At 41.9% G+C, this 14,506-nt stretch overlaps 1 protein-coding gene across 2 annotated transcripts in view; it reads left to right on the top strand.

The window, feature by feature from the left end:
• Positions 1–14,506, top strand: part of LOC122552233 (skin secretory protein xP2-like) — a 42,316-nt gene that overhangs the window by 12,954 nt on the left and 14,856 nt on the right. For both annotated transcript variants that reach the window (XR_006312330.1, XR_006312331.1), the window contains exon 2: positions 11,662–11,873. The gene's annotated coding sequence lies outside the window, so the exon portion shown is untranslated. The remainder of the gene's footprint in view (positions 1–11,661; positions 11,874–14,506) is intronic.

Here is a 14,506-nt window from a genome sequence, read left to right as displayed (position 1 = left end):
AGATCTTTCATGAAAGAAGTGAAACTATCACTGTATTCTAACAGATGAAAGCTTAACAGACAAACAATTCTTCAATGTATAATTTCAGTTACATCACACTGCAAATTTTTGCTATAAATTCTGTGTTACAATCGAGCCCTCCACAATCACCTGATGAAGGAGAGTCGCTCCGAAAGCTAGTGTGCTTCCAATTAAACCTGTTGGACTATAACCTGGTGTTGTGTGATTTTTAACTTTGTACACCCCAGTCCAACACCAGCATCTCCGAATCATTAGAATTAAGGGGTCATCATTTAAAAATAAGAGAGCAAACTTACATCCAAAAATAAGAGAGTGCCCATTTAAGTCAGAGATGGGGGAACATTTTTATCTCTCAAGGGTTGTGTGTCTTTGGAATTTCCTTCCTCAAAAAGACAGTGGATACAGAATCTTTAAATATTTTTAAGGTACAGGCAAGGAGATTCTTGAGTACCAAGGGAATGGAAGGATTTTCAGGGGTATACAGGAATGTAGGGTTGAGGTTAAAATCGGATCAGCCATGATCCTATTGAATGGAAAAGCAGGTTTGAAGGGCTGAGTGGCTGCCTCATCTTCCTTGTTTGTAAAAGAGAGTGGTGATGGAATGATTAAAGGAACAACAGATGGATCCAGGGAAGGTATAAATGGTAAGTGCGGAACTGTCACTGCTGTCTGGGAGTGGTGAATGTGATATACAGTTGCTGAAATTAATGTTCAGGTTCACAAAGATTGTGCAGTGTCTCGCCCACAGATGAATTTCACAGTGAGCAATGTCTAGAAAGCGAAATAAGTGTGTTACAAATGTGCAGTGCATCAGGCAGCATCTGTGGAGAGAAAAACAGAGTTAATGACCTTTCATGATTTTGTCTATCATCACTTGTCTGTCTGGAAGACAAATGGAATGTTGGCCCTTATTTCAAAGAGAATGGAACATAAACTCCGGGAGGTCTTGCCAAAACTATACAAGATGTGGAGGAGCTGGTGTTGGACTGGGGTGAACAAAGTTAAAAATCATACAACACCAGGTTATAATCCAACAGGTTTATTTGGAAGCACTAGCTTTCAGAGTGCTGCTCCTTCATCAGTGGCTGTGGAGCAGGACCATAAGACATAGATCAGTGCTTCCAAATAAACCTATAAAACTATACAAGGCAGACCAAGAAAAGGTATACTGATACTGAAGGCTCAAGGTTCACTGGGTTGCTTCTGGATATGGAGGGACTGTCTTATGAGGAAAGATTAAGTATGTTGGGCCCATACTCATTGGAGTTTACAAGAGTGAAAGGCAACTTTATTGAAAATACAAGACTTTTAGAGAATTTGACAAGGTTATGTGGAAAGGTTGCTTCTCCTTGTGGGAGAGTCTAGGCAGAAGGCACAGTCTCAGTATAAGCCTATTTACGATGAAGATGAAGAGGCCATTCTTTACCACAAAGGCTATAGAGGTTGGCTCACTGAGAATATTCAAGACTGAAATAGATAGATTTTTAATCTGTAAGGCAATCAAGAGTTATGGGGAAAGGACAGGAAAGTGGAATTGCGGATTATCAGGTAAAATCGCATTGAATAGGAGAGTAGAATCGATGGACTGAATGGCCATCTTCTGCTCCTTTGTCTTATGGTCTGTTGGATCTCAATCTGAAATTGATCTTTAGCCTCAGCAGTTTTTTGGGTAAGTTTTTTTCCCATAGAAAAGTGATGTCCATTCGACCCGCACAGTGGTAGTGTCTTTACCCCTGCACCAGGTGGCCTGGGTTGAAGTCACACCTACTTTACAGGAGTGTATTGACGCCTGTGAGCAGGTTGCTTAGAAAAACGGATTAAATTTAAAAAAACTTATGAGGCCCTCTTGTGCCACAGTGTAGTGTCCCTATCCTTGGACTGCGAGGCCCAGGTTCAAGTCCCATCTGCTCCAGAGGTGTATCATTACATTTCTGAACTGGTTGATTAGAAAAATAGGTTAAATTTTTTAAAATCTTGAAGTGCTTTCCATATTGGACATTATGGAAAATACAAATAAAATACGTTTCTTCCAGTAGGTGTGTTGCGATCTGAGCTGTCACAGTCTAATTGCAAACTATATGATGTTTCATATATACATTGTCTCTTTCGGAGGGTTTCAGTGTGTTACCAGTTCCTCAATGAACTCTGTCTGAATCTTCCTTCTCTTCAGCGGGGGCCTTGAGTTCTACATTTCCATTGTTCTTTGGGTGATGAAAAACTTCTCAATATGTCTGAAAACAAAATTGCTGGAGATCACAGCGGGTCAGGCAGGATCAATGGAGAGAGAGCAAGCTAATGTTTCGCGTCTAGATGCCTGTTTGTCAGAGCTGAAGTGAAGTGTGGAGGGAGCAACATTTATGCAACAGTGAGGGTGGGAGTGGCTTTGGAGTGATGGGGGAGAAAGGATATTGATAAATTAAATGATCAGAATGTGGGAATAGCAGTACAATGGTGTGTCTAACTGCCAGACTGGAAAGAACTCCAACATCCCACCACCACCCCTCCCCAGCTCACTATTCTATAAACACTGTCCCCTCTACACTTCACTTCAGCTCTGATGAAGAGTCATCCAGACTCGAAACGCTAGCTTGTTTTGTCTTCATGGATGCTGCCTGACCAGTTGTGATCTCCAGCAGTTTTTGTGTTCAGTTCAGGTTTGCTCCTAATTCCTGACATATCACCCCACCCCATCCCATCCCACCTGTGTGACTTGCTGTAACTTTCGGGTTATACTTTCCTTGCTCTGGACTCACCCGGCAGCAAAAATAGACTGCCTTATCACCGGCCTTCACTCATTTTAAACAGTTGGTCTTGGCGTTGATTCACAAACCTGTGTGTATGAATGAAACAGGAGTCAGTTTTGTGTATGTGAGTGTATGTGTATGTATGTGTGTGTGTGAGAGTATGTGTGTGTTCGTATGGGGTGTGTGTGTATGTGTGTGTGTGTGTGTATGTGTGTGTGTATGTGTGTGTGTGAGAGAGAGAGAGAGAGAGAGATTACTCCTTGGCTCCAGTCCTCGAAATGAATAGACACAAGCTATTGATGCGAAGTTGGTTTTAAAGCCAAATGATTAACCCCAGAAAAGAATCAATTTTCACATCTGTGGGGCTCCAATCCTAAATTTCTTCACCAGAAGAGAAAATAATTTGACCTTTTTTTTTAGAAATCCAACTCCCAAGTGTCCACCTCATTTATCATTAAGAAGCCAGAATTAGAGCTAACAGCTCAAAGTCGAATACATCGTGAAGGTTAACAAAAGGGTACATATGAAGCAATCCAAAAGCTGCTCTTTATCCAGCACCTAATGATTGCAACTTTAAGCAGTCATTTCTGAATTCCTGGGAATGAGACACTTCACTTACATGGAGAGTCTATAGAATCTGGGATTGTTCAGCTAAGGCAAAGCAAAGTGTAATTAGTGGGAGGGTTTAAAATTATTAAGGCTTTTAAGGGAATAGTTGTTCTACTTTCAGAATGGTCAGCAACAAGTGACTGCAGATTTAGCGAGAAAACCAAAGACAAAATGAGTTGAGACCCTCCAGAAGCTTCTCGGGAATGGAGGTGGGCGAGGTCTCCTGATATATTCAGGCGCAGGGTTAGAAGTAGTAGCCGCTCAGATTGCAACTGGTTACTCTGTTTGGACAGCAAGTAGATACGGTTGCAGTTTTCAACCAGTTTTCAATTGACTTGCCTTCTGATTTCTCTCAGTTCTCACTCTGGATTCTCACAAGATTCTTCAAAATAGATAGGATGGGTTGGGTCACATTACTCAGCAGTCTACACACCAACTGAACTCTGAACAATATCATGTCACCACAACTCTTGACAGCCATAAACTCAGAACATGTGACTTCCATAAAGTTCAAGCAGTTTAATTGAGACATATCACTTCATGTAGGTTTTTTTTAAAGAAGTTTTTTTAAAGTTCAAAATGCTTTTGTAGTGACCTTTTAAAAAAAAGGTCCATACCTTCACTGTCTTTCAATTAAACCAATTTTAGCAAGGTGCAACATGAGTTCTCAGAAATACATTAATCATAGAAGTGGTTCATAAGAGCTATGAGTTGTTAGGATCTGGTATGTGTTGCTTGAAAGGCTGATGGAGGCAGATTCAATACTATTTTTACAAAGAATTGCATACATTATTGAAAAGTTTCAGTGTTATGTGGAAATAGTGATGAAATGGGACTCAGTGCTTTCACAGAGACAGGACAGTGCCCCCCCCCCCCCCCCGTACCAAAAGATTCTACAATTGTATAACATGCAACATCATAACATCCCCAAAGACATTCTGTCCAGATTCCTGGAATTACAAAAAAACTGTATAAAATGAATTGGATGTTACAGAAGTCCCTTTGATAGAAGTTGGATTTCTAGCAGTTTCTATTTCAGTGCTGGTCCCCCTATCTGTATTATTATTAAATGGGAATGTCCTCATGAGGCAGTGCCTTAAATTACATTGAAAGAAAAATGTCAATGTCCTAAAGAAAGGTTCTAATAGAAGCTGCATCTTGATGGGGTTTCCTGACTTGCTGCTCTCATATTTGTGTATCATCCAATTCCTCCATTGTTGGCGCAATGTAGCTGCAGTGTGTGCTGTCCACAGCAGAGTTTCTTCTCGAGTGCTGTGCAAACCCACAATCTCCACCAACCAAAATTCCAACAGGTTCAGGGGGAATGTGATCTTCTCCAAGTTCCCATCCAACTGATTCACCACCTTCACTTGGCTGTTCCTTTATTGCCGCTAGATCAAAATCCTGAAACTCGCTACTGAACAGCATCATAGGAGCATCCTTAGTAGGTGGAGCACAGCATTTCAAGAAAGTGGCTCACTGTGAGTTTTTCAGGTGTAGATAGGCAGGGCGATAAATGCTCAGCTTGTTCAGAATTTTTTTGTTTATTCACTCATGGGCGTCACTGGCTGGGCCAGCATTTATTGACCTGTCCCTAGTTGCCTGTTGAGAAGGTGGGGGTGAGATGCCTTCTTGAACTGCTGCAGTCCATGACTTTATGCCCACCACTCCGAGAGTGAAGATGGTTAAGAGAAGAACAAGTGGGAGACAGTGGCAGCAAAGTAACATGAAGTTTGCCAAGATCAATAGCCCAGGAGCAGCTGGCAAGGAATGAAAACCGAGCAAAAAGAACAGAGAAATCACGTAAAGATTTGAACCATTTATCAAGATGCATGGGACAGACAATCACTTTCATCCTGACCTTTGTTCCCTCTCTCCTGTGGGTTTCAAACAAAAAAAAAATGTTTGGATGGAGAAGCTTAACTGTGAACGTGATGGAGCATGATGGAATAATCATCTATAGAAATTAAACGAGAGGTAAAATATTGTGTTACAGGCTTATAAATAATTTACATTGCTACTGCAACAGGAATTGACAACTTATTCTCAATAAATCACTGACCTGCCAGTGACAGAGTAGGAGACCAGTAAAAACACTTCGAAGTGGCACTTACAAGATTTGATATTTACTGTGCAAAGTCTGTTATTCCCTCTCTTCGAGCTATTGCATCTTAGTGGAAATACATAGGTTCCACTGTCATCAGTTGCCTGCCGTACCTCACTCAAATGGTCATCTTTCCCTGTGAACTTCAACAATACAAGACAGCAGGCTGTTACCATAGACATATATGTAATAATATTGCACCTTCAGCACTGTAATACATTCCAAGGTGCATCACAGTGTAACTCAGACAAACATTGACACTGAGGGAAGCATTAGGACAAGCGACTAGGAGGTTGCTGGGTTTAAGTTGGAAAGGACATGGAAGATACAGAATGTAGGGAAATATATGGTGACTTCTTGAAAAATGTCCATATTACAGAGGAGGAAGTCCTGGATGTCTTGAAATACATAAAAGTGGATAAATCCCCAGGATCTGATCGGGTGTACCCTAGAACTCTGTAGGAAGCTTGGGAAGTGATTGCTGGGCCTCTTGCTGAGATACTTGTATCATTGATAGTCACAGGTGAGGTTCCTGAAGACTGGAGGTTGGCTAACATGGTGCCACTGTTTAAGAAGGGTGGGAAGGACAAACCTGGGAACTATAGACCAGTGAGCCTGATGTCGGTGGTGGGCAAGTTGTTGGAGGGAATCCTGAGGGACAGGATATACGTGTATTTGGAAAGGCAAGGACTGATTAGGTTTAGTCAACATGGCTTTGTGCATGGGAAATCTTGCCTCACAAACTTGATTGAGTTTTTTGAAGCAGTAACAAAGAGGATTGATGAGGGCAGAGCAGTAAACATAATTTATATGGACTTCAGTAAGGAGTTTGACAAAGTTCCCCATGGTTAGCAAGGTTAGATCTCATGGAATACAGGGACAACTTGCCATTTGGATACAGAACTGGCTGAAAGGTAGAAGACTGAGGGTGGGGGTGGAGGGTTGTTTTTCAGGCTGGAGGCCTGTGACCAGTGGAGAGCCACAAGGATCGGTGCTGGGTCCACTACTTATCATCATTTATATAAATGATTTGGATGTGAGCATAAGAGATATAATTAGTAAGTTTGCAGATGACACCAAAACTGGAGGTGTAGTGGACAGCGAAGAAAGCTACCTCAGATTACAAAGGGATCTTGATCAGATGGGCCAATGGGCTGAGGAGTGGCAGATGGAGTTTAATTTAGATAAATACTGTACAAGGTGCTGCATTTTGGAAAAGGAAATCTTAGCAGGAGATATACACGTAATGATAAGGTCCTAGGGAGTGTTGCTGAACAAAGAGACCTTGGAATACAGGTTCATAGTTCCTTGAAAGTAGAGTCACAGATAGATAGGATAGTGAAGAAGGCGTTTGGTATGCTTTCCTTTATTGGTCAGATCATTGAGTACAGGAGTTGGGAGGTCGTGTTGCGGCTGTACAGGACATTGGTTAGGCCACTTTTGGAATATTTCATGCAATTCTGGTCTCCTTCCAATTGGAAGGATTTTGTGAAACTTGAAAGGGTTCAGAAAAAAATTTACAAGGATGTTGCCAGGATTAGAGGATTTGAGTTATAGGGAGAGGCTGAACAGACTGGGGCTGTTTTCCCTGGAGCATCTGAGGCTGAGGAGTGACCTTACAAAGGTTTATAAAATCATGAGAAGCATGGATAGGGTAAATAGACATGGTCTTTTCCCTGGGGTGGAGGAGTCCAAAATTAGAGGGCATAGGTTTAGAGTGAGAGGGGAAAGATACAAAAGAGACCTAAGGGGCAACTTTTTTTACACAGAGCATGGTACATGTATGGAATGAGCTACCAGAGGAAGTGGTGGAAGCTGGTACAATTGCAACATTTAAAGGGCATCTGGATGGGTATATGAATAGGAAGGGTTTGGAGGGCTGGGTGTTGGCAGGTGGGACTAGATTGGGTTGGGATAACTGGTCGGCATGAATGGGTTGGATGGAAGGGTCTGTTTCCATGCTGTACATCTCTATGACTCTAAGTAGGATCTGAAAGGGAGGACTGTTCACCCTTCCTGGTGAAGCAATCCTTTGAATTTTAAAACTTCCGTACTTGTTCTCAAGATTCTCCATGGCCCCATATCTTCCAATGTCTGCAATCTCCTCCAACACCACAACCTTCTGTGATATCAGCGCTCCTCAAATTCAGACATCTCCAATTTTAGCTGTTTCATCATTGGCAGCTATGTCTTCACTGGCCATGCTGTAAGTTCTAGAATTTCCTCCATTTGTTTAATTTCTTCTCTCCCTCTTTTCTCCTTTCAAGCACCTCTTTAAAGCCTACATCTTTGACCAAGCTTTCAGGCATCTGCCTTCATACTGTTCTCCGCAGCCCAGCGTCCAATTTTTATTCATAATGCTTATGCCAAGGGTGGATTTTTTTCATTAAAGGCATGAAATACATTCAAGTGGCTGTTGAGAGACAGGTCTCCAAGATGTGGAGAGATTTAGGAATTTTAAATCTCAGGGTCCAGTTGGGAGACGGTGTGGCCAGTATAGCAATGAAGCTAGATGTGCACAGGCAGTTCATTCTAGCAATGCGGTCTTATCGAGAGGTTGTAGGGCTAGAAAATAGAAGATAAACCGGGGGATAGCTCATACTTCCATTTGAGTGAGCAACTCTAATTACATTTATCCATCCTTTTCCCTTTTCTCTCTCTACCACCCCCACCTCCACCCCTGTTTGCCTCAAGTGTTGAAGAAAGTCTCAACAGAAAGAAAGATCTGCATTTCTTTGTGAGTGTCTTTCACACCCACATGGTGTGTCTAATTTCAAATAATCTGGCTAATGCTGATCTTGCTTTACATATTTTGTATGCCTTGCTCTGCCTAAGTACCCGATAATCTGTATGTCCTTGTTTGCTATGATCTGCCTGTACTCTTGGCAAACCTTTACACTGCACTTAGGAACATGGGACAACAATAAATCAAACCAAATCAAACATGTCTTGTAGCACGCTCAGACCTACTGTTGTAATGCAGGATATGCAACAAACAATTTGTGCACGACAAGCTCTGACAAATAACAATTTGTCAATGACCAGATAATCCATGATAACTCTTCCATGAGAGAGTGTCTGCAGGATCTTGTATGTCCACTTGAGAAGGTAAAACCTCAATTTAATCATTTGAATGGCAGCACCTCTGACAGTGCTGTCTCAGTACAATGTTAGCCTGGGGGTTTTCGTTTCTCAAGTCTTTAGGATGACCCTTATAGGAAAGAGGTCATGCATTTGCCGCTGGGGCTGACTATGAAATTAATCCTCCAACTCTGTGTGTATTTTCTTCTGTCTTCTGTTTTAAATCTAATTTATTTAATCTAATGTTTCAGGGTGGCACATTGGCTCAGTGGTTAGCATTGCTGCCTCACAGTACCAGGGACCCGGATTCGATTCCAGCCTTGAGTGACTGTCTGTGTGAATGATTTGAAGATGCCGGTGTTGACCTGGGGTGTACAAAGTTAAAAATCACACAACACCAGGTTTTAGTCGAACAGGTTCAATTGGGAGCACACTAGCTTTCGGAGCGACGCTCCTTCATCAGGTGATAGTGGAGGGCTCAATCCTAACACAGAATTTATAGTAACAATTTACAGTGTGATGTAACTGAAATTACACATTGAAGAATTGATTGTCTATTAAGCCTTTCATCTGTTAGAATACAGTGATAGTTTCATTTCTTTCATGTGTAAATCACAAAACCTTTTTTAAAACAAGTTGGGGGTTGTGAGTGTGAGAAAGTGTATGTGTGTGTGTAGTGAGTGCAGAGCATCTGTGTGAAGTTTGCATGTTCCTCCTGTGTCTGCACTGGTTTCCTCCAGGTGCTCTGGTTTCCTCCCACAGTCCAAAGATGTGCAGGTTGGGGGATTGGCCATGCTAAATTGCCCATAGTGTTCAGGGATGTGTGGGTTAGGTGCATTAGTCAGGAGAAATGTACAGTAATAGGGTAGGGGAATGGGTCTGAGTGGGTTGCTCTTTGGAGGGTTGGTGTGGACTTGTTGGACCGAGTGGCTCGTTTCCACATTATAGGGATTCTATGGCTTCCTCTCTTTACAACCTGCAACAACTGGAAACAGTCTGTTCCATCTTTTCTTCATTCCTGACATTTCATTTCCATCGTAGGAGCAATCTTTTTACACAGAGAGTGATTCATGAGTGCAGTGAACTTCCAGAAGAAGTGGTGAATGCAAGTACAATTTTAACATTGAAAAGACATTTGGATAAGTACGTGAACAGGAAAGGTTTGGAGGGATATGAGACTAGTGCAGGCAGTTGGGACTGGTTTAGTTTGGGATTATGGTCAACATGGACTGGTTGGGCCGAAGGGTCTGCTTCTGTGTTGTATGACTGAATGACATACCATCTAGTGGAAAAAGCCTCAATTTTTCAAACTATTTTTAGTAGTTACCTTTCCTGCTCCTAGACAGCATCCTCATTTGTCTACTTTATGTCCTTTCTACAGCATGTAGCCTGATTCAGCACCCAGTATTCTTACTGAGGCTTCATAAAGGATTCCAATTAACTCTTGGTTTCCATATTTTGTGTGACAATATTGCAAACACCGAGTGAATGAAGCCGATGCAATATATTCCTAAATAGAATTAAGGTGCACCTATATACCTGCAAGACATAGAATCAGAGATTGATACAGAACTGGTGGGCATTCAGCCCATCATACCTGAGCAACTATCCATTCAGTTACTCTGTAAAAGTTTCTCCCTTTTCATGCTTTTATCCAATTCTCCCCAGAAACTCACAACTAAAACTGCTACCAGTTCTTTGAGACAGTACTTTGCAATTAAGCACAGCTCACTGCCTTACACAAAATTCTGATTTTGCGTCTTGTTCTTTTATGAATAACCTTAAATCTGTGAGAATTAGACTCACTGTCCTTTCTACTACTGGAAAGAGCTTTTCTTTATTTACTGTTTCAAAATGCTGCAGGATTTCCAACTCCTCTATTACATTATTCCCCTCAATCTTCCCTATTTTATGCACAAATATATGGATATATCTAAAGGAAATAACATGAGATGATCTCTTTACTGAGGACTCTGCCCTTCTCACTTCAGAGGACCATAGAATTAGTGTCAAAGTTGAAGACTGTGCTGACCATCAGCCTCAGGAATAGAGAGGTGCTTCATCAATCACCAACAAATTTTGACTATGCCTTACCTACTCTAACTATCAATGAGTCAACCCTGAAGGCTGTAGATAGCTTTGCCTATCACAGAAGCAGCAGCCAGAAATCTCTGGAGAGACAGCATTAGAATTGCCACTGTGAGTTAAACGGTGGCATGGTGGCACGGTGGCTCAGTGGTTAGCAGTGCTGCCTCACAGCGTCAGGGACCTGGGTTCAATTCCCGCCTCGGGTGACTGTCTATGTGGGGTTTTGCACATTCTTCCCATGTCTGCGTGGGTTTCCTCTGGGTGCTCCGGTTTCCTCCCACAGTTCAAAGATGTGCAGGTTAGTTGGCCATGCTGAGTTACCCATAGTGTCCAGGGATGTGTAGGTTAGGTGTGTTAGGCAAAATATAGGGTAGGGAATGGGTCTGGGTGTGTTAGAAATGAAAAGAACTGTTGTTTTTGCAGATATATAAAAACATGAAGAAAAGGGGTCCAGCAGAAAAACTATTAACTCTGCAGGTACTTAGGGAAGTGTATCTTTACTTTTAATTATGGTTAATTAAATATTAATTATGGTTAATTAAATATTAATTCTGGAGTCAAGTTAACTCTTTTAAAATAAGTTTTCAGCAAAAAAACTGAGATAACTAAAATGCCTGAGCAGTACAAAAATGATACAAAATTGATGAAGTGTACGGAGAATGGAATGTACCAGCAGTATTGATACAAAATGTTAAACTATATCTTGATGTACTATCGACAAAATAATGAAAATGTCAGCACTAACAGGGAGGAAGGTTGCTAACATGGGAAAGGGGAAGTAACAAGGGTGGAGCGAAGATGGGCAGTTGTATAGCCTCGTAAGAGAGATTGGGTAATTAGGAGTCTGGAGAGGTGACCTCACTCAGCTCAAAGGTATAATTGTAAACTAACCCAAGTCTAATTCGCTCAATTGCTTTGTGCAGTTGCAGCCCGTACTTGCAAGTCCATAATAAATTGTCTTGTTTCCAGAATTGTTGGTCTCGTCTAAAATTTTATTGAGTTTGTTTCTTACAGATTTGGGGGCTCGTCCGGGATCCCAAGTTCCGGTCGCTCGGCAATTTTGAAAAAATGGAGAAGGTGCACCCCGCCGATTTTGGCGGTCTCTACTTGCCCCCATTGCCGCGGTGGCTCAGGCGAGTGAGATCCGCACTGAGAGACCCTGCAAACAAGATGGGCAGGCGCGACGCGGCGGGTTCGGTCGGGTAACTCTTGTGCACAAGACCCGGGTAAGAAAAAGATCTTAAATAAGTATTATCCGGGCGACCGAGGTAGGCAGCGGGCTTTGTTTTGTTGTCAGTCTTTGCCATGACCGAGGCGCAATAAGACACGGCGGGTTGGTCGGGTAACTCTTATGGACTTAAGTCCCGCATTCGCGGGTGGCCAGGATTTGCAGCAGTACTTGCTGTTTTGCCGTGGTTCTAGGTGTGCTGAAACATGGTGGGTTGGTCGGCATTCGCGGGCTGCCGGGATTTGCAGCAGTACTTGCTGTTTTGCCGTGGTGCGAAGGGTACTAAGACGTGGTGGTTCAGTCGGGTTACTCTTGTGTACATAAGACCCGGGTAAAGGTAAATTTCGGGCGACCTAGATTGACAACGGTTTTTGCTGTCTGGTATTGCCGCGGGACGGGGCGCGCATTCGACCAGGTAACTTTTGTGCACAGACCAAAGTATGAAAATTGACCTTTAAGTATTACCTTGGTGGTCGGTTCCGTACGAGAAGTACGGGGAATTGGCAACTTAAAAAAATAGAGAATAAAGGTCTTTAATTGGCTAGATTAATCTAACAAGTAAGGTGTCTAATTGATTCGATCACTCAGCCTTAGACCGGTTATTAAGAGGGGAAACCCCCACGCGGAGATTAGGACCCTGAAGTGGGTGTAGAAGAAGGTAACACCGAACTTCAGAGAGGTTAATTGAAATTATATAAAGAAAACGGCCGAGTATTAAAATGGGAAATAAGAATCGTAATTTAGATGTAGAAAGAGACATGAGAAAGACATCCGAAGACTATGTCCCAATGGACAGTCCTTTAGGAAAAATGCTAAGAGATTGAAATACAATCCTCGGACGCGAGGAAAAGACAAAAAACAAATGATAAAATGTTATTGTTTTGAGTGGACTAAGGAAAACATTAAAGCCCCAAATGTATTTTGGCCTAAATATGGGTCAGACAAGGATTGGTTATGTCAAGATTTAAATATATATGTAAATAGGAAACATAAGTGCTCCTACAAAGAATCTGACTATGCTGCCTGTTGGATAGGGAGCCCCGAAAGTTTTAATTCGGAAAAAATCAAAAACGGAAGAAGGCAATGAGGAAACAAAGGATTCCCTCTGGGATCCTTTGTCAAGTTTACCCCCTCCCCCATATAACAATGATAATAATGGCCCGTCGTTTCCCTCTCCCACAGCACCCCCTCCAGTACAAGAACCTAAAAAAGGTCCGGGAGAAGACCTTTCCTTGAGTCCGATTAGAACGAGATCAGCAGTAAAAAGGGAAGAGGGAGACATGGGCGGGGCATCGGCACAAATATATCCCCTTAGAGAAGTATCCATCGGTAATGGCGAAATCGGATATGTTAATGCACCGCTGACCAGTAGTGAAGTTAGGTCTTTTAAAAGAGAAATGAAAAGTTTGATTGAAGATCCAGTAGGATTGGCAGAACAGTTGGATCAATTCCTGGGACCGAATTTGTATACATGGGGTGAACTGATGAGTATTATGGGGACACTATTTTCAGGAGAAGAAAGGGGTATGATTAGAAAAGCTGCGCTTAGGGAATGGGAAAAGAGACACCCTGTGGGCGAAGGAGTAATACCAGCTGAAAACAAATTCCCCAATATAGACCCACGATGGAAGGGTATGGATGTACATGATAGAGGAGAAATGAGGGACTTTCGAGAGATGGTTATTTTAGGAATCAGAGAGGCGGCGCCTAGATCCAAAATTTTACGAAAGCTTTTGAAGTAAGACAAGACAAAGATGAAGCCCCGTCAGCTTTCTTGCAAAGGCTAAAAGAAGTCACTAGAAAATATTCAGGAATGAATCTTAATGATCCAGTAGCTCAGGGACGTTTGAAGGTCCAGTTCGTAACCAAATCATGGCCAGACATACAAAAGAAGTTACAGAAATTAGATGGATGGAGTGAGAGACAGATGGAGGAATTGTTACATGAAGCACAGAAAGTATATGTAAAAAGAGAAGATGAGAAACAGAAACAGAAAACTAAAATAATGGTTGCAGCAGTCGAGGAAGTTGCGTAGAGAAAGATAGAGAAAGATAGAATCAGAAAGCAACAAGGAAAGACAAGAGAGACAAAGAACAGATTATAAAAAAAGGCAATCGGCAGGATGTTATTACTGCGGAATAATAGGACATTTTAAGAAAGATTGTCCAAAGCTAATGCGACAAAAAGAAGCAGTTTCGTTGATGACTTTTGATGAAGAATAGGGAAGTCAGGGGTTCCTTCTTCCTGAAACCCACCGGGAGCCCTTGATAAATTTAAAGGTGGGGCCTAAGGGAGGGGAAACAGTATTTCTAGTGGATATGGGAGCAGCCCGATCATCCATAAGCTTTAGATCTAGTGGTGTTAAGTTAACTAACAAAAGTCTCAAGATTTCTGGAATAAAAGGAGAAGAATTCCTACTGCCCGTTTTCGAACCAACTTTAAGAAAAGTAAATAATGAAGAAATAACGGAACAATTATTATATATCCCTGATGTCAGAAGCAACCTTTTAGGTAGAGATTTGATAATTTTACTAAATTTAAAGATTGGAGTGGAGAACAATTCGGTAGCTGTAACGATGAATAGATTAACAACCAGTGACAAAGAGCAGATAAATCCTAATGTGTGGGCAA

The sequence above is a fragment of the Chiloscyllium plagiosum genome, chromosome 8 (genome assembly GCF_004010195.1).
Source record: "Chiloscyllium plagiosum isolate BGI_BamShark_2017 chromosome 8, ASM401019v2, whole genome shotgun sequence".
Classification (NCBI taxonomy): domain Eukaryota; kingdom Metazoa; phylum Chordata; class Chondrichthyes; order Orectolobiformes; family Hemiscylliidae; genus Chiloscyllium; species Chiloscyllium plagiosum.
The sequence above is the reverse complement of the archived record's forward strand: the minus strand, read 5'-3'. Positions and strand labels throughout refer to the sequence as shown.